Source organism: Lissotriton helveticus, chromosome 12 (genome assembly GCF_964261635.1).
Source record: "Lissotriton helveticus chromosome 12, aLisHel1.1, whole genome shotgun sequence".
Lineage (NCBI taxonomy): Eukaryota > Metazoa > Chordata > Amphibia > Caudata > Salamandridae > Lissotriton > Lissotriton helveticus.
This window is the reverse complement of record NC_136073.1, coordinates 136,546,112-136,567,070: the sequence shown is the minus strand read 5'-3', so window position 1 is coordinate 136,567,070 and position 20,959 is coordinate 136,546,112. Positions and strand designations below refer to the sequence as shown.

Sequence of the window (20,959 nt, the reverse complement as noted above, 5' to 3'; positions counted from 1 at the left end):
TCGGGGTTTAGACCCAGGCACAGCACAGAGACTGCCTTACTGTCCGTCGCTGACGATCTTCGTATGCTACAGGATAAAGGGTTTTCCGTTATCTTGGTGCTCCTAGATCTGTCAGCGGCGTTTGACACTGTCTCACATGAGATCATGACCTCCAGACTAATTGACATCGGTCTGGAAGGCAAGGTGCTGGCCTGGCTAAGGAGTTTTCTTACCAACCGCACTCAGAGAGTCATACTGGGTCCATACCAGTCAGAGGAGGTTGAGATCTCAAAGGGGGTGCCACAGGGCTCCTGTCTGAGCCCAACGCTCTTTAACATCTATGTGGCACCCCTAGCTAACATCATGAGATCTCATGGGTTCATCCCTGTATCGTATGCAGACGATACCCAACTCCTCTTCCCCTTTAAAACCATGACCCCTGAGGTGCGTAACTCCTTTGCACAGGGAATGAAAGAGGTGGCACATTGGATGGCAGCAAATTTCCTTCAGTGTAACGTCTCTAAGACTGAGGTTATGCTCTTTGGGGAAGCCAAACGACTCTGGACTCCTGACTGGTGGCCTCAAGACCTAGGCCCAGTCCCCGTACCTAGAGTCGTTGTGAAAGATCTAGGAGTTAAGTTGGATCAGGAGCTTGCCCTTAAACATCATGCCAATCAAGTTGTAAGCTCCTGTTTCCATGTTATTGGCCTTCTCCGACGGGTATTTCCCATGTTACCTGATACAACAAGGAAAACACTAGTACAGTCGCTAGTGTTAAGCAGACTGGATTATTGTAACGGTCTGCTGCTGGCCGCCAATGAGGATGTCATGGCCAGACTACAAGTCGTGCAAAACACAGCTGCACGGCTTGTTTTTAACGCCCCAGCCCGTACTCCCTCTATGCCACTTCTAAACAAACTCCATTGGCTTACTGTAAAACAGAGGGTGTTGTTTAAAACATGCTGCACCATTCACAAATGCCTCATTGGCAAAGGTCCTGACTACCTGACCAAAAAGTTCATTCCCTATACCCCCTTAAGGTCTCTGAGATCTGGAGAGCAACAACTGTTATGTGTCCCCAGGTTCTGGAAATCTAGACAAGGGGGAAGGGCTTTGTCAGTAGCTGGGCCAAAGCTCTGGAATGATCTTCCCTATGACATCAGAGTTTGTAAGGAACATTTTCCTTTTAGGAAAAAATTTAAAACTTTTTTGTTCAACCACTAGCTCTGTTAGGGCTTTTGTTATACACTGGTCAGGGCTTTTGTTCACAGATGCTGCCAAAGGCGCGGAGATACTCCTTAGGGAGTCGAGTTCCTAGCGCAATACAAGTCTGTAAATAAAATAAAATAAATAAGACTTCATCCAATTTACCTTGAGCCCTGCTACTCTGCCCAAATCGTATAGTAGTTCTTTAGCCCCGCTAAGTACTTCCCCCGAGTCTGCCAGGAACATCAGTAAGTCGTCCGCATTGAGCACAATGTGGTGTATATGCCCATGGACATTGAGGCCCCTATAGTCTTGCCCCGTTCTGGCTCTAGTCGCAAGCGATTCGTCGGCCAAGGTGAACAAGAGAGGGAGAGCGGACACCTCTGTCTTGTCCCTCGACCTACACTGCAGGTGTCATATATTAGGCCTCCCTGTTCTAACTCTAGCAGTGGAATTTTTATATAGGAGCGCTGTCCAGCCTACAAATTTGTCTCCCAATCCAAACCTCTGCATCACGTGGAACAAATAAGGCCACTCAAGGCTATTAAATGCCTTTTCTATGTCCACCACAAAGACTGCTGCTACATCTTTCCTATAGGAAACTGCTTCTAATACCTGCAAAAGGCTCCAAATGTTGGAGGCTGTGTTTCTGGTGGGAATGAACCTCGATTGGTCTTTGTGTATTAGTTTTGTCATGTAAGGGAGAAGACGAGTGGCTAGGATGTGACTTAGGATCTTGTAGTCGAGGTTAGGCATGGATAATGGGCGGTACGCCATCCTATCCCACGGCGGTTTACCCGGTTTGAGCAATGGGATAGTGATTGCTTGTCGGGTTGACACTGGCAGGTGACCCACTCGCTTTGCATCGTTGTATGGCTTTACGAGCCTGGGGGCTAATAATTCAATATAAACTAAATAAAATTCAATTGGTAAACCATCCGTTCCTGGTGTCTTGTTCCTTGCCATGTTTTTAATGGCCCCTCTTACTTCTCCAATTTCTATATCCCATCCTAGGGTATCCGCTAATCCCTCCTCCAGCACTGGCAGCTCCACAACCCCTATGAACCTATCTAACAATTCTTCGTCTGCAATCAATCTACTCTTGTGGAGTTCGGTATAATATTCAAGGAAATCATTGATGCCTTGCTGATCATAACGAATATCTCCATATTGTCCTTGATGCTCTAAAAATACCGTACCTCTCCTGGCTGGGTTAGCCAACCAAGTCAGAAGGGCTCCAGATTTATCTCTCTCGGAGTGTGCTCAGGTTATGTATTTTTTGTATTCAAAGCAACAAAGGCGTTCCACCTGAACTGCCACTGCTTCCCTAGCTTCTAAGAAATTCCCCTGCTTGCCAGCACTCTCGGGGCGTTCCTGTTCTGGTTCTCGTAGGCGTTGATCCTCCACCTGTATATCCCGCTGCAGCACCAGGAGCGTTCCTACCATCTCTGAAATACAACGCTACCTGACGATTGTTTAAAAGCCTCCCATTCTATGAGTGAATTTGTTGCTGTCAGTATTATCTTGGAGGAATTGGTCAATTGCAGTGCCTACCATTTCACGCAGTCCCTGGTCATCTAGGGCATCAGGCCGTAGACGCCAGGTGGGTATTTTAGGCCTCGCGCGAGACCCCTGCATCCTTACCAGTACTGGAAATTACTCTGGTAAGATATTCACTACTTTGCCCCCCTCGTGCACTTCAGGGGAACTTAGTATGGCATCTAGTCAGACATGAAGGTCATGCAATGCAGAGAAAAAGGAGTAATCCTTTAATGTAGGATGTTGGGCTCTCCAGGAGTCCACTACCCCCATTGCCGTTGCCAATTGCGCCTGGACTCCGTCACTTTATGTATGGATGCTATAGGCAGTGGAGGATGATAACTATCCAGGAGAGAATGTGACCACACGGCTAGGGCGGTCGACCTCGAAGCTGGGGAACCAGGTTCAAGTCTCTGCAGGGATGCTCAGCATTCTGTGATTCTGGGCAAATCACTTAATCTCCCTGTGCCTAATAAAAATTAATGTGCATCCGTATGTAACGTAACTGGTGCTCATGTAAAGCGCTCTGATACCTCCGGGTCTAGTTAGAGCAATATAAAACAAAAAAAATCCAAATCAACATCTCATGTACAATTGAAGTCGCCTCCTAATAGTACAGACTCCGTCAACAGTGAAGGCAGTTTCCCAGAGAGCAGTGAAAAAAAGACTGGCTGGTCCGAGTTAGGGGTATATAGGCTCCCTAGCACTCTACCCCTGCCATCTAGTCTCCCAACTACTACAATATACCTCCCTTCCGGGTCTGTAATTTGTTTCGTGCACTGACCTTTCAGCGCCCGTTCCAATTTTACTCGAAATGGGGTTGGTTGCCTTCTGGCTATTTTTTTTTTTGCAGAGTTTTATATAGCGCGAACTAGAACCGAACCGAATCAGTTATCAGAGCGCTTTACATAGCACCAGTTACGTTACATGAGGACACACTTTCATTTTAGGCACGGGGAGATTAAGTGATTTGCCCAGAATCACAGGGGGTTTTGGCGTCGTTACCGAGACTCGAATCCAGATCCCCAGGTCCGAGGTCGAGCGCCTTAGCCGTTAGGCCAACCCCTCCCTATGTTTCGCAATTGCCTGCAGTTGTTTTTGTCAATCTTGACTGACGGAGCTCTGGACCCAGCTTTGCTGCTATGAGGACTCTGTTGAGTGGCGCTGGAAACAAGTGGCAATGCTCTTGTGGTCGTCGAGTGTCCAACCATTCCCATGCCTCCTAAGGAGTGGAGAAAATCGGGTCCCCCCCTTGATCGGCTACTCAAAGTCGTGCTGGGAATAGCATGTGGCAAATGGCAGTTGAAGTTGGCGAAGCTTCTTTTGAACAGCTAAGAAGGATGCTCTGTTGCGTTGGACTTCTCTGGTAGAGTCCGGAAAGATCAGTATTATACTATTATCAATCTGCAGATGGTGTTTTTGGAGGGCTTGTTGCAGTATATAGTCTCTGTCCCTGAAATGCAGAAGGCGGGCCACTATCGGTCTGGGAGGGGCTCCAGGTCTAGGCGGTCTTGCTGGGACCCTATGGGCGCTTTCCAGAGCATAGAAGGGTGACAGTCCCTCAGGGGCCACTTTTATTCTGAGCCAATCCTCCAAGAAGCTCACCATATTCGTGCCCTCTGTCTTCACCGGCACTCCGATAATTCTTATAATATTTCTGCGGAAGCTTCCCTCACTATCTTCAGCTCGCACTTCAAGCACCATTACTTTAGTCTCCAATTCCGTTTTCTGCAGCGTAGTCACCGCCTCTGGTAGCTCATCCAGTACTTTCTCATTGGTTTGCGACCCGTTCCTTAAGTTTCCGGTGATCCTCTTTTAAGAGAGTTAAGTCTGTACCTATTGCATCAATTTTCACCTCCAGTACTTCCCTGGAGGCCATGATCGTCTGCATGATATTAGCCAGCGTAGGTCTCGGGGGAGCCGAGTTCTTTCCAGCTTCCAGCACTTCTTTGTCGTCGTCAGACTGGTTACCAGGGGTGTCAGTGTTGAGGACAGCATATCCCCTTTTTTATGGATTCCCCCCATCTTCCTGGCCAGTGTCGGATCTGCCACTTCCGACACCAGGTAATCCTCTATAGAAAGAAGGCAATTCTGCTATTCTGTGGTTGTTTGTCATGTTAAGTGTGCCTTAGTAACTGCACAGGTCAGTACTGTGTAAGGTATCAGGGTGCCCTGGGTCATAGAGCAGGCCTCACCAATGCCGCTTCAGTGACCACTCAAGGGACCGACCTTTGTGCTCTTGACCATGTTGAGCTTCACAGTGAATGCTCATGAGAAGTTCCACTGCATGCTCCCAGATCTGCCACCACTTGAGTCGGTCCTGCAAGGTATTGGACCAACAAATTCTATAAAGATGATGATTAAAATCGAACTGAAAAAGTAGTTGTACAAGGGCAATTGTTTTGTTCATTGTGCCTTGAACTAATGTGTAAATAACTGTGAAGTGTTGGCAACTTATTTTGTTTATTGATATTGCGGTGCGGCCTCACTGCGCTTTAGCCAAACCCTTGTTGTTGTTTCCTGAACGGCAAATCTTCATACCTACAAAGTCTTCTTGAGAAACTGGAAGTGCCTTTTCCCAAATACAGTTTCCATTATCTATTTAGTACTTATAAGATTGCAAAATAACAAACTGGGGGTGAGTGTTTGATTTGCTCAAGCGCTCCGTCCATCATCCCCTTTTGTATCGCTTTGTTCGCCCTGAGTTGGCTGGGTATGCTCAGACATGGAGCCATCATTTCTCTGTAAATTAATGATGGGAGTCCTACCCTCAATAGGGGAGGACAACATTCATTGTGACATGGCAGCCCCTTGGCAGATGGGCCACCAGATCAGAGGTTTACACAACCAGGGGCAGCATTGGCTCCACTGGTGTAAACATGGCCCTTAGGCCAACTCTGAACAGGGCAGAGGAATGGCAAGTTTGGAAAGGTGAAAGTGCAGCAGGGTTATGATGATTCTCCCACTCTGTCAAACTCTAAGTGATTTCTTTAGTTTTCTACTTTGTCTTTGCTCCTCGTACTACAGCATGTGGTGTGTGTGTATATAGTGCTAAAGAAAATATCAAAAAGGATCGGATAAGCAGGAAGGGATTCTAGGACAGGATGGAGGTAGTTTAGGCATATCTGATTGAGGTCAGAGGAAGAGAAACAGGGCTGCAACCCCTCCACCACTACATGTACAAAATAAACAATTCTTCCTTCAGCAAAACCCAAACATGTATATACATCCGTGTGCACGCACACACATACATACGCCTGCCTATGAAAGTGAAAAATAAATGTCAACAACTCAGGCATTGGATATTGCATCTTCTTGCTACCATTTTAATTTCAATTTTAAGCCTCCAACTCCTCCAGGGCAGTCTCGAATCTCACCAGTTTGCCTTGTATCAAAATGACTATTCCCCCTCCTAAGATGCTTGTGAAACTTTGGCCTCCTTTATCTAAGAGATCGAGGTCATTCATGACTGTATTTTCCATCTTATTTCATCCTGTCCCATTCAGAATCATTACAAGCCTTCATCCCTCGTATCCTAGTTCTCCCAAGGATTAAGGAAGAGGAGATATCTTCCTTGCTTACCGTCTGAAAGGCAGTCTCTCCAGATGATGTCTGTCCAGTCCGGACTTTTAAAATCTTTATCTGCGGTTGTTACACCTGCTTTCTAACTTCATCCTTCTAAGGAAGAGAGTTACAACTTAAAAAGGATGTTAGTCCTTCACAAGAAATAAGTCTGCAACATTCTCTGGGAACCAAGTACCCGATTGTAGCACTTGACTCTGTCCGGCTAATGAAGCAGAGGAGTGCAAGGACTATTCGGGAGGTGCTGTGGGCTAGTACCCCCAGTTTGCTAGTACGTGACAACCACACTCAATAAGTCATTGTCCAATCAGTGCTTTATCTCATAAATATTACTTTATTGCAAACACACTATTACATACTATGCATCATTTACAAATATATACAGTCAGGTAGATGGAAATACCTTTGGTGATGCATGCTGAACAGTTGGCACCCAAGGAAGCCATAACAATAAATCCAAGTACTCCTACACATAGGCATTGACACAATATTATAGTACAAGGGGGTATCATTATCAGTACGGAAGGCCTACTGGCTTTGACATGAGATGCATTCTTACATCAGTATTAACGTTTTCATGATGCAAAGTTTTCTATACATGTTGGTATACCCAAGATCGTTGTAGTAGAGTATGGTACTCATTTAGAGTTTGGCAGGTGGCCCAACAGACCACCATGCCAGCGAGGTTAGGCACCTCTCCCCTGGTAGAATAGAGCCTGCCACACCTGGAAGCCCCACCAGGCAGGCAGAAATGTGTGTGCTGTAAGTGGAGCTGCCATTACCCTTGCCAAATGGGCACCATGTTTACTGCACCTTCTCAGCAGAGCGCTTTTTTAGGTTTCGCCTCGTCGAAAGCTGCGCCGCGCAGCTTTCTCGGCACAGGGCGAAATCTTTTGAGTTACACTGTCTGCTTTAGTTCAGCCTCTCTCTTCCATTGGCTAGCTCCATAAATGGGGGCTAGCCATTGGAAGAGAGAACTGTCCGTCATTTCCCGAGACGATTGGTGGGCGTTCCGCCGATTCTTTCCCTCTCCACAACGTCATGAAGATGTGGCCACTGTGGGCGTGTACTCTTTTTTTTTTTTACAACGATGTTTGTGTTCATTGTCCGTCTTGTCCCTGTCCCGCTGGCTGTTTCCTGACCACCCTCCCGCTGTCCGTGTGCCTGCCCGACGCCCCCCCCTGTCCGTGTGCCCCTCCCGCTGTCCGTGAGCTCGTTCACCCGCCCCCCTCCCGCTGTCCGGCGCAATATGCTGCTAATGCTCGTTACACTTGTCCCCAAGTCTCCGCTGCACATGATTATTTTCTCCTTTAGTAGTGCTTGATGTAGCGCTGCGGAGCCCTGCTTGGGTGACATAGTGCTTTGAAGACAGGTTTAGTACATATGAGCGTGTTTTAGAATAAGAGGGATATACAACCGCGTGATCTCATCTATACACCTTTAGCGCCGATCCTTTACAGCGCATAGAAACCTTTCGTCAGTCTTGCCGCGATGAATCACTCCAGGCGCCTCCAGACATATTTCCTGCTCCTGGTGTGACCTTTGTCCACGGAGGTGCGGTGCCACCCTCCGGTGCCTACAGCTGCCGCCGGGTGCAGGGCTTTGCAGGCGGAGCCCTGGGGGCTCACTCTGTGCTCCCCATCGGGAGTCGGCAGGTTGGTGTGTTTTATCCACGGGGGTCTGCGAGGGGCTCAGTGTGTGCTCGATGTGGCCCTGGCCGTGTGCTGCTGTAGGGCCGGGCTGTGCCTGGATATAGGGTCTGGCCGTGTGCTGATGTATGTCCTGGACTTGTGCTGATGTATGTCCTGGCCGTGTACTCGCTGTAGGGTCTGGCCGTGTCCTCCCTGTAGGGTCTCGCCGTGTGCTGCTGTAGGGTCTCGCCGTGTGCTGCTGTAGGGTCTCGCTGTCTACTGCGTAGGTCCTGGCCGTGTGCTGCTGTAGGTCCTGGCCGCGTGCTGCAGTAGGTCCTGGCCGTGTGCTGCAGTAGGGTCTCGCTGTGTGCTGCTGTAGGGTCTCGCTGTCTACTGCGTAGGTCCTGGCCGTGTGCTGCTGTAGGTCCTGGCCGCATGCTGCAGTAGGTCCTGGCCGTGTGCTGCAGTAGGGTCTGGCCGTGTGCTACTGCAGGGTCTGGCCGCGTTCTACTGCAGGGTCTGGCTGTGTGCTGCTGTAGGGTCTGGCCGCGTGCTACTGCAGGGTCTGGCCGTGTGCTGCTGTAGGGTCTGGCCGCATGCTACTGCAGGGTCTGGCCGTGTGCTGCTGTAGGCCTGTGTGTTGCTCCTGCGGCACCTCCTCCGGCCGAGAGGGTGGGGGGTTTGGGGGTGGGGGGGGAGGGAAGGGGGGCATTGCTCCTTTGCCGGACCTGTGCTGGGGCTTCACACACAATTAATTCCTATCTTTGCTTTCCTCGCAAAGCAACCGATTTCAACAACTCCATTTATATATTTCTATATAACTAGTAATTTATATTTTAATACAATTACTATTATATATTTGAAATATGCTTCTATCCAAATACACACTTCATAAACTATACGATCTATGTGCCAGTTACAGTACCAGAAATAAATGTATTAAAAACAAGCACTGGCATAACCAATAGGTCTCGCCTTTGGGACCTTATAAGTGTTTAGCCATGCAACAGTTGGTGTTGTTGCATCAAGGATATTCTGCTGCATAACTAAATACTTTTAGGGTCCAAAAATTGAGGCCTATTGGCTATGCCAATGCTTGTTCTTAATTTGTCTGCGTTTGTAGGTATGACAGACTAAAAATATTTCGGGGATATGTTATGTGACGCCACCTTCATTTTAATCAATGATGTCTGTTTGTAGGTCATATGTGATGCTATTCTTCATTTAAGCCCATTATTGCAGCAAATTTGCTTTGTGCCAATGTGCACCTTTCTTTTGAATTAGTTGTTTTTAATTTACATTATGAAAATTTGGAGCTGGAAAAGTACCCCAGCACTTCCCACGGCACAGACTTCACTGACGCCGGACTTCATTCAACTCCATAAAGCTGAGCCATACTGACTCTTATCGCTCAAAGCTTGAAAATAAGCCCGTTGCCCTTTCTCCTTACGTGCTCTGCACTTTGTAATGTTGTATAGGAAGCTGCATGTGCAAGCTCTTGATATTGGAGTGCTCGATACTTGGGTCTTCAATGTCGAATTGCTTACTGTATCGCGTATGTGTCACCATTTAGCCACAAACATAAATGTTTCAGCTTTGTATATTTGCATCAATAAATGTACAGATATTTCCACCATCCTTTTTATAAATCATATACGCTTTGTGCGAAAGTCCGTCCCTGCGCCATGGCAGAAGCATCCATGTTTCCTTTCAACAAATGGCTGCGTAGTCCTTTCGCTAAATGTCATTCACCCACCTTAATTTGTGTAGTTATTGGTATTATGATAACTATATGTTTCTTCTTCAGGGATGCAGAAGACGCTGTATATGGGCGCGATGGCTACGACTGTGACTGCAGAGTGCAGAGTGACTGCAGAGTGCTAGGGAGTGCAGAGTGACTGGGGAGTGCAGAGTGCAAGGGAGTGCAGAGTGACTGCAGAGTGCTAGGGAGTGCAGAGTGACTGCAGAGTGCTAGGGAGTGCAGAGTGACTGGGGAGTGCAGAGTGCAAGGGAGTGCAGAGTGACTGCAGAGTGCTAGGGAGTGCTAGGTAGTGCAGAGTGACTGCAGAGTGCTAGGGAGTGCAGAGTGACTCGGGAGTGCAGAGTGCAAGGGAGTGCAGAGTGACTGCAGAGTGCTAGGGAGTGCAGAGTGACTGCAGAATGCTAGGGAGTGCAGATTGACTGGGGAGTGCAGAGTGCAAGGGAGTGCAGAGTGACTGCAGAGTGCTAGGGAGTGCCAGGTAGTGCAGAGTGACTAGAGAGTGCAGAATGACTAGGGAGTGCAGAGTGACTAGGGAGTGCTAAGGAGTGCTAGGGAGTGCAGAGTACTAGGGAGTGCAGAGTGACTGCAGAGTGACTAGGGAGTGCAGAGTGACTAGGGAGTGCAGAGTGACTAGGGAGTGCAGAGTGGCTAGGGAGTGCAGAGTGGCTAGGGAGTGCAAGGGAGTGCAGAGTGCAAGGGAGTGCGGAGTGCAAGGGAGTGCAGAGTGCAAGGCAGTGCAGAGTGCTAGGGAGTGCTAGGGAGTGCAGAGTGACTAGGGAGTGCAGAGTGGCTAGGGAGTGCAGAGTGGCTAGGGAGTGCAGAGTGGCTAGGGAGTGCAGAGTGACTAGGGAGTGCAAGGGAGTGCAGAGTGCAAGGGAGTGCAGAGTGCAAGGGAGTGCAGAGTGCTAGGGAGTGCTAGGGAGGGCAGAGTGACTATGGAGTGCAGAGTGACTAGGGAGTGCAGAGTGACTAGGGAGTGCGGAGTGCTAGGGAGTGCGGAGTGACTAGGGAGTGCAGAGTGCTAGGGAGTGCAGAGTGGCTAGGGAGTGCTGAGTGGCTTGGGAGTGCAGAGTGGCTAGGGAGTGCAGAGTGGCTAGGGAGTGCAGAGTGACTAGGGGGTGCAAGGGAGTGCAGAGTGCAAGGGAGTGCAAAGTGCTAGGGAGTGCTAGGGAGTGCAGAGTGACTAGGGAGTGCAGAGTGACTAGGGAGTGCAGAGTGACTAGGGAGTGCGGAGTGCTAGGGAGTGCAGAGTGACTAGGGAGTGCAGAGTGACTAGGGAGTGCAGAGTGCTAGGGAGTGCTTAGTGACTAGGGAGTGCTAGGGAGTGCAGAGTGACTAGGGAGTGCTAGGGAGTGCAGAGTGCTAGAGAGTGCAGAGTGACTAGGGAGTGCTAGGGAGTGCAGAGTGCTAGGGAGTGCAGAGTGACTAGGGAGGGCTAGGGAGTGCTAGGGAGTGCAGAGTGCTAGGGAGTGCAGAGTGACTAGGGAGGGCTAGGGAGTGCTAGGGAGTGCAGAGTGCTAGGGAGTGCAGAGTGACTAGGGAGTGCTAGGGACTGCAGAGTGACTGCAGAGATTAAGTTAATGACAATGTAAATGACAATGCCATTTATTTATCTGTTTTCAAAACCAACACATAAATACAAATGTTGTCATTTACAATGCCAATAGCTCTAACTTTTCCAAAGGCGAAACCATTGCATTGTAAATGCTTGTTTTAAAGAGTATATTACAAATGGCTTTGACATACTTGGAATTTTCTCCCAGCAACTGGGGATCATTTATTTTGTTTTCTGTTGGGAACCACCAGGCTTTCAGTGACGCAGTCTCAAACAGGAAAAATATACCATGGAATGACCACCCGAGGGAAGGCTTCTGACTTACATTGACTGATGGTTTCTGCTGTCGGAAACCTGGTCCTTCAAACATTTGTTTTTTGGAACTCGCTCTTTATTGAGTTTATTTATTGCAGAATATTGTTCCAGGAATATATTTTATATAGAGCTAAAATTATGAAAACTAAAACTCAAAACAAAATCCCCAGCCAACCAGACATTTGTCTTTTCAGTCGTAACATTGTAGGCATATAGTTTATACATAGAATGCAGCCGAAAGGAGATCCACAGAAAACACCAGAACATTTCTGGACTCAGGTGAAACATTGCTCTCCATTAGACAACCACCTGATGGTACAATTTCACCAGTGTGCTCAGACCAGCATCAACCCAGGATATGAAACCTTTATGTTGTAGCGTCTATTAAAACTCATTAATGTTCCTCAAGACATTCAAGGGGCTGGTCATCCCATTTAGCTGCAGTGGCCAACAAGACTTTATCCCAGTAGGTTATGACAGCAGCCTTACCTCCCTGACTCTGTTGCACTTTGTAAGTAGCAACGCAACACATATCTTGCATATATAGGTTATCAACGTATTTAGTGACTGCCCTCAGGCATTAAACACAAGGCTGGTGGCAATTTTAGAAGAACTCGAGCAGACCTGATGGGTTGTGGCTCTTTTACTTCTTTTACGTCTTCCTTATTCAATATTGATGCATGAATAATAATTCAAGATCTTGGACTGTGATTTTCAGTTATCCTTTTATTCATGATTTTCATCATTTTTTCAAGATGTTGCAATATTCGGTATCTGATTATCGACAGCTGACACGTGTTTCACCCTTACATGGTCATCAGGATCAGGGCTTCCTCAAGGCTTTTACAATTGGTAATAGCAGTTCTTATTTTGTTTTTCTATTTCAGGTGTAACTCATATTTTCGCTTAGCTCAGTTAGTCAGAGGTAAAGATTTGGTTGCAGTCTTTTGCGCTGCTTCCTTGTCTACAATATCCCAGTTAGCAAATGGTTCTATTTATATTTATATTGTAAATATAAATACATATTTATATTATATATACATATATATTTATTTATATTTTAAATATATAATGTAAATATATTATATTTATATTATTAAAATAAAATATATATTGTAAATATATAAAGAAAATATACATTGAAAATATATTTATATTAATATTTATATTTCAGCGAAGGAAGCAGCGCAACAGACAATTAGAGATCTATTTCAAGCATATTTCCCATTATGTTTTTTTTCACTGTGGACCTGATAGGTTTCAATTCCCACTTCTTCATGCTGGTTGATATCTAGGGTGGTGTGACGGAATTGATGTGTCAGTATAACTTGCATTGGTGTTCTGTTGAGGAGGTAAATGCTTAGCCAACTACAGGGCTTTGAGCACTGCTGTGTGAATGATGGTGCTAGCTGTGTCTCATAAGAACTGTTGTTGTACCGTGATGTGTGACAGTAGCTCTAACTGGATGTAGCGTTGAGGTGGTAAATGCTTAGGCGACTGCATGAGCCGTGTCCCAATGCATGATGTTGGCAGGAACTGTGTCTAGCTTGTTCAGCTGACATAGCACACAGTAAGAGTATAACAGGAGTTGGGTGTTATGTTGAGGTGGCAAATGCTTGGCAACCTCTATAGGTTTGAGCCATGTTTTGCACATGTAGCTGGGGTTTGTGTTTAATGAGTGCTCTTTGTATGTCCTAGATGTTCTGCTCCTTAAAATGGTGCAGGTGTAGGGTTTATCTGTGGGAGAGATGCACAAGGGGAGGCAGTGCTAGTCCAAGGCTCACAAGAACAAACAACAGTCATCTGTCTAAGCTTTGGACACCAAACAAGTAAGCATCCTGTCACCATCTGCCCTCCACCCTAAATGTTGGTGCAGTGAAAACAAGGAAACCCATGTGTGGAACAAACCTGCCCAACAGAGGTGCCTGAACCTCCTACCCTCTGGAACTGCAGTTTCTATGTCCGCCATAGCCGCAGTGAGCATCCAGGTGAGCTTTGCGGGTGGACGGCTGATATGAAAATCCATATGTATGACGTATAGGGACTTGGATCAAGTGTCTCTCTATGACCCAGACTGGCCCACACAACTTGCAAAGGGTTTTTCCACCACTAATAAAATGGGGTGACGCGTTTGCTAATATAACTCATTGAACTCAAAAAGTGGCAGCGCACTTACTTTTTCCAGCTACCTTCGTGAGTATCTGTTAATAGCTGCACTCCTGAGACCTCCTTTAGGGTGACCAACTGTCCGTAAATTTCACGGACCGTTCGTAATATGGACCTCACGTCCGTTGTCCGTGAGGATTCTTTTTACGGACGCCTTTTGTCCGTAATTTTGGGTATTGCAGGGAACAGCACTGTTTCCTGTATGAAGCCTCAACCCCTGATGGGGCCGCCTCGCACTCCTCCTCGCAACACAAGTAGCCCCCCACCCGCCCATTGTCATTCTGTATGCGGCTGATTGCCACATACAGAATGACAATTGGCCAGTTTGTAGTGTTACTTGCTGCATGAGGTGGCCTCCTCCTGCCATGGGCTGGGGAGATAGAAGGAATATGCAAACGCACCAATGCTGCTACTATTCCAGTTCATGAAAAAAAACTAGTGAAACAAGTTGAAAAGAAGGGGCTAGAGTTCTTTCAGTCTCATCACTTTAGAAAAGTGCAATTTCAATATTATATTCAACGAAGCCATGGTTGCTGCATTTTTATTTTATGCAACTAACAACCATTGACAAAGTCAAGAGTTCTGGCTTGTTGTAGGTGTAACGTTACTTGTGTTATATATCTGGATACATTGACAGAAGAGGCAAAATACCAGTAGGGCGGTACACTATGCTAAGCAGAGATTTTTTGCTAAGGTGTTTTAAGCCACACTTTTAATTACATCAAACACCCCAATTTGAGAGCCCCCCCTTTCATCCTGCTTAAAGCCCTGGAAACAACACCATGTCACAGTCACCTCATCGCATGGCACTGTGCATCATGCATGACTCATGCCTTCTACTTTTTCAGATTGCCTATGTGCAGGGGTGTAGTGAATCCTCCCCCCACCCCACTCTTTGCTTTATGAACTAACACAAGGGTGAAATTCTTGATGAGCCTCTTCTGTCTGCAACTCTGCAGCCAAAGGCTCAGCTCATAATTAATATAAAAAGTTGGGCGAGTGAGTAAGTGAAGGGATGGGTGGATGGCTGTATGGATTAGTGAATGGGTAAATGGATGAATGAAAGGGTGAATAGATGGATAATGAGCGAAAGGATGGATTGATGAGTGAAAGGGTGGATGATTGGTGAGTGAATGGGTTGATGGATGAGAGAAAAGGTAAAATGGTGCATGGATAGGTGAAAAGATGATAGATGAGGGAAAGAGTGGATGATGGGCGAGTGAATAGGTGGATGTGAGAGAAAAGGTAAATAGATGGATGTTTGGGTGGAAGGGTACATGGATGGGTAAAAGGGTGGATGGATGAGTGAAAGGATGGATAGATGAGTTAAAGGGTGGATGATGGGTGAGTGAATGGGTGGATGGATGAGTGAAATGATGGATGATTGATAGGGTCAATGGATGGATTCATGAGTGGATGAGTAGAAGGATGGGTGGATGGATGGAAGGATGGCTAAGTGAAAGGGTCAATGGAAAGAGAAAGGGAGGATGGATGGATGACTGAAAAGGTGAATGGGTGGAAGGATGAATGACTGGATGGATGGATGAGTAAGTGAAAGGATGGGTGAAAGGGTAAATGGCTGGATGGATGAGTGGATAAGTGGCTGGATGGATAAGTGGATGATTGGGTGGAAGAGTGAATGGATGAGTATACGGATGTATAGGGTGAAAGGGTGGATGGATGGATGAATGAGTGAAATGATGGACGGAAGGATACATGATGGATAGGTTTGCAAATGTATGAATATGTTTGGATGTAGATGGGATTACTTATATACTATTACGCAACCTCCTTGTGTCTGTGAAACATACCTTTTGTACTGAAGTTTTGTCCTGAATATTGACCTCCTGTCCTGAATTTTTGTCCTGTATTTTGACCCTTTGTCCTGAATTTTTACCCTCACTGTCCTGAATTTGCACTCATGCCAGTTGGTCACCCTAACCTCCTTACTGAGACCCATCAACACCAGAATTTAGTTGATGTTTTTTGCTCGGCATTCTAGGTCTTTAGACTCCTGAATTTGCATTAGAAGTGGTTGAATGGATATTTTATTTACAGGTTAAACTTCTATATAAATGCATTTGTGGTAAAGAAGGATGAAGACCACGCCGAGCAGGTAAGGAACACTTTCTTTATTTGACGGAGAAGCATGCAAAACAGACACTTCCCAGCTGGTCGGAGGATCAACTGACCATACAAGGAATGTTCTGGTTTGATGGCCGGGCAGCTGGGGCAAGTTTGTAAGTATCACAGGCAGTGCCAGACTCATCGTTTTCTAGTTTTGACCTTGTCACTGATGCTAGTGTTGGCGGGCAGCTGTGACTTCCAAGTGTGTACCTCATCTGCCTGTCAAGCTGTCTGGCCCACCTTCAGTGCAGGGTACATGCTTTTCACCGCATCTAATTTGCATAGACGATCGGGACTAGTTCACACTGAGCTTGTCCTTTTCACCACAGCACATGACTGCATTGCAGGAGGAGGACGCAGTGTGGAGCGCGCCAGAGAGAGCCCTGTGGTTGCTCTGCTGTGTCTCTCACGGCGGCCCCCAGAAACGGAATCACCAGCCAGAGCCAGTTCACTCATTCTCTGCAGTAAGTTGTAGTTCGGAGGTGAGTGCTCGGTGGAAGCTATATAAGCTACATCAATGTTCCATTGCCACCAGTTGACCCCGTGATACTCCGGTCCTAATGGAAGCAGCGCCTTTGTAAGTCAGCAGGATAGTATGATATTTACAGAGCTCTCCCTGCCAGTGTACCTCCCTGAGCCCACGGCGCCGGTGTATAGGTGCAGCTGACCTGCTGTGGCTGCCATTAATACATACAATGAATGCTTCCATCTCTCTGAGCCGCCGGTGCCCTCTGCCTTTAGTGAACTACCTCTTGTATTTTGTTGGCTCACGATTGTCACTTTTGTAATGCACCGTTTGCTACCTCTTATTTTTGTTGGCGCACGATGTCATTTTTGCTTCATTTAATGTAACGTTTGCCTTTGTATTTTGCTCACGTTTAATGTTCTCATGTATCAGTTCTGTTCCTATTGTGAAGCGCTCTGACACCTTCGGGTAAAGTCCGCGCTATATAAAAATGCATAAATAAATAAAATAATAAATAAAACTGTGTCGAAAATCTGTGCAGCCGCTGCCTGGACTCCGTTCTGCTCAGTTTTCAGTTGCAGCCATTAATCTACTTTAGTTCAGTGACTTTGTACAGTTTCTAGTTGCTCAAATGAATGTAATCTTATGTTTCCCTCGCCTTCATTACGTGACTTTGCTCTCATAATGACACTTAAATTATAAAAATGCCACGCACAGCAATTTGAAACCTTGGCAGCTGTTAACGCTGCTCAAGCAGGAGGAGTGTTCGCCGCTGGATCTTAAAAGCGCATGCCTGCAATCACACGCATGCGCACTAAACGGGCAGAAGGGCGGGGAGCTTAAAAATACAGGCATCCAAGACATGGGGTTTTCACGCATGCGTATAATTATGCGCATGCGTGGAAACGCGGGGGTGTAAAGACAGATGGGGTGGGTCTATTGATAGTACACCGGTCACCACGCCCCTTCCCCTACCAGGTTCGCCATTGCCAGGGTACCCAATAGACGCCGAGATCTTCAACCAATGGATGGACGCCGTCCCCCCTGCGCAAAAGCGCTACACCAACTATTAAACACGTACCTATTTTAACAGGTTTTTTCCCTTTTCGTGACATCACTTCTGGTCGTGCCGTCACTTCACGTATTTGAGCGTCCCCCCACTTGTAGGTTTTTGCCTTTCGTGACGTCACTTCCGGTCGTGACGTCACTTCCTGGCTGTGAGCGTCCCCCCACTTCTTTATTTAGGACTTGTGCCCTGTTTATATGTCCTTGTGTCATAGTGTGTGTGTGTCTTTGGATCAGAGCATGTGTGTGCTTATGTCAGAACGTGTGTGTCCTTGAGACAGAGTGTGCTTATGTCAGAGCGTGTGTGTCCTTGAGACAGAGTGTGCCTATGTCAGAGTGTGTGTGTCCTTGTGTCAGAGTGCGTGTCCTTGTGTCAGAGTGTGCTTGTGTCAGAGTGTGTTTGTCCTTGTGTCAGAGTCTGTGTATCAAAACATGTGTGTCACAGGCCGTGTGTGTGCTTATGTCAGAACGTGTGTGAGATTGTGTCAAGTGTATGTGTGTGTCAGAGCAGATAAGTTAGAGCGTGTGAGTGTGTGTGTTTCCTCTCCGTAGCTGCTGGCAACAGGGCATACAAACTGTTATTGCTTCACTCACTCGCCAGCTGCAAGGAGAGAACATGTTTTCAATGCTCCACTAAGTCTAAACCTCAGCAGCCATTACTGCAGGAGTTCAGACCCGCTCACCACTGCACGACCTCATTAGCGCCTCCAGGGACATTTGAAAGGAGCCCCGCTGATGAGTGGGCACTGGACACCTGCTCATCGTTTTGAAAGTTGAACAAATGCTTGACATGTGGGACCAGAACATCACTGAGCGCCTGACACGTGGCTCTGCTGTGGGTCACTCAGGAGGATGCAGCACATTAGTTACCAACCCCTGTCCCAGATGTGACCTCACTAGAGTAAATCTATGTCTAACCCTCCACTGCCTGTCTGCTGAGGATCTGCCTCTATAAACAGAAGAACAATCCACTCCAAGCAGGAATCTAGAAGACTTCCTTCTCTGCTCCCCAGAGGCCGGGGATGCTGCTGAGGACCACAGACCGGCTACAGAGGAGAAGCAACACCAGGAGCTCAAACAGGAGCAGCTGTGGTGACCAGAGTGCACGTGAGGCGGTCGCGAGGACCAGCAGGTTTGCTCATCCGCTCCCAGTAGCAGAGAGCTGGACCTTTCCCCAGAGGAACCAGAGCCCCATTCCAGATCCCGACCACACGAGGCTGGATGGTGATGGTGGCCCAAGGACGGTACATGTCCCATGGACTTTAAAGGTTTCTGATGAGTAAGAGGAGCTTCCTGGTTACCTAAAGCTCTAATACTCTCTGGATCTGATGAGTTGCGACCAGTCCATGAAGACATTCTTGCCATCTGATATACATGCCCAAGATTGTAAGGATCCAGTGGTTAAAGGCGTCTTAGACGACGCTCCTGCGTAGAATCATCGCTAACCCAGGGGTGGAGCATCATAATAATTAATTGCAACCAAGATCACCCAGGGCAGAGATGCTGGTCCTTGAGTGTGTCCTGGTCGCCACTGTTATTGACAAGAGCCAAAGAAAGCTCTGGGGCACTAAGAAGAGCCATAGAAACATTCTTCAGCAGACATTGCAAGAAACACAGTCCTCACGCTTCTAGTAAATTTCCCAACCAACGAACCTAAGTAGACTGTTAACTTGTGCTCGGTGGTAGGAGCTAAACCCATTGAGTTGCCAGACCTAAAGAACTACTCAGACTGCAGTGCCATAGATTGCTCATCTTGTGTCATCTTCTGTTTCTCAGCAGCTGTAGTGATGGAAATGCTCTAAGAGTTGCAGACACTACTGGCCTCTCTCGGCTTCCTAGCAGGGCTGATGTCAGGGATGATTCTGAAGACACTTTTCAACAAGACTTCATTACCTTTTAAGGCTGCATGAATCCTACGTTTTCAAAGAGACGTCTTTCTTGTTATCATTACTTAATGATAGATGACAAATCTTTATCCTCTGCCCATAACTGTTTTACAAAAAGCAGGAACATTATACCTTACACTGATGACCCTCCCAGCGCCCTTCAGGGTTCTCTGAGTGTTTATCTTTTCCTCGGTGGCCTGGTGCACACCGCGGCATCCCACACTGCTGCCCTCCCAGAAGGCACTGGTTTGAAAGTCAGGGGACATGCAAAACAGACACAGAAACATCAGAAAGATGCAGATTATTTCTCTGGGTGCCGCTTGTTTGAAACATTCTTGCTGTGTCCTCTTTTCTGAGGCGCAGCTGGAGTTTCCTGTTGTCTAAGATGTTGTCTCTTGTGTGAGTGTTTGTAACACTTTCATCTTGTCTGTGATGTTGTTGCAGTTTCCTGTTGTGTATTTGTTACAATATCCTCTTGTCTGAGATGTTTCTTGTCGTGTGAGCCTTTGTCACAGGTTCCTCCTGTCTGAGATGTTGTTTCTTGTCGTGTGAGCCTCTGTTACAGTTTCCTTTAGCTGAAACTCTGTTGCAGTTTTCCACTCTGACACTCTTGCATTTTCCTCTTGTCTGTTTCAGTCCCCTCTACCCTGACATGTCCTTGAGTTTTTCTCTCGAGTGTGACACTGTTGCGGGGCTCCTTGACCACGTCTGGTCTTTGAACGTCTAATAGACTTTGGCAGAAAACTAATCCCGAGTTAAACCCCTTGACTGCTGATAAGAGAGTGAATGCAGTGACGTCACCAGTGCGTCATTAGTTCTAGTGCTAGGAAGGAAATACTCACATGGTGCTGTTTGAACTGTGAAGTGAAACAATAATCAGGCTATAGTGGGCCCCTCAGGCCTCTGGCCCCAGTGCGACTGCACCTGCTGCACCAGTGGGAGCCACGCCCCCGAGCGAGGGAAAGGTACGCCGAGAAGTGTGAGAAGGAGCTAATGAACAGCACAGGAACGAGGCAGAGGAGGGGGAGGAGCGAGGTGAAGAATGGAAGAGAAATGTGACTTCCGCGCTCGTCTCATGGTATTCTAGCTCTCCACTAATATATCCACTCAGATAATTTCCGTGGAACAGAACTGAGAGAGATATCTAGAAGACACACAGAGAGAATCAGTCTCCATGGCAAGTCATCAGTCTCTGAGGCGCAATCGGTTAGCGCGTTCGGCTGTTAACCGAAAGGTTGGTGGTTCAAGCCCACCCAGGGACGAAGATTTTCTTTACTAGACTCACGTACAGTCGGAAGGTTTTCTTTACTAACCTCATCTGTTACAGTCATGTTCAAATACTGTTGCTAAAGTGCGCTGTTATTTATTACAACCATTACACCTTCCCACAAAACAACCTCTAAAATAATAAAAATAACGAATGAAATTATCCTTACACTAGTAATGCTGTGACAGTGCTATAAAAGATTACACACACACCATCTTTTCCAGTCTTTACAAACCAATAAGCAATTAATATGTGAGTATGAACGCTTTAAAAAGCACGGGTGATCGAAGGGCCTGTCGGAGTAAGTCAATTCACTCCTCTCTCTGCAAAATGTTAATTCCTCTCACTGTGTGCAAAGTTGTAAAGCAGCAGTGCCGGCTGCACCGACTCTTGGAGGCGGCAGTGCTTGTCCT

At 47.0% G+C, this 20,959-nt stretch overlaps 1 non-coding gene across 1 annotated transcript; it reads left to right on the top strand.

Annotated features, from left to right (window-relative positions):
- Nucleotides 1–20,467: 20,467 nt before the first annotated feature.
- On the top strand, nucleotides 20,468–20,541 carry TRNAN-GUU (transfer RNA asparagine (anticodon GUU)). The gene has a single exon. It is a non-coding gene; the product is annotated as a tRNA-Asn (tRNA).
- Nucleotides 20,542–20,959: the final 418 nt, after the last annotated feature.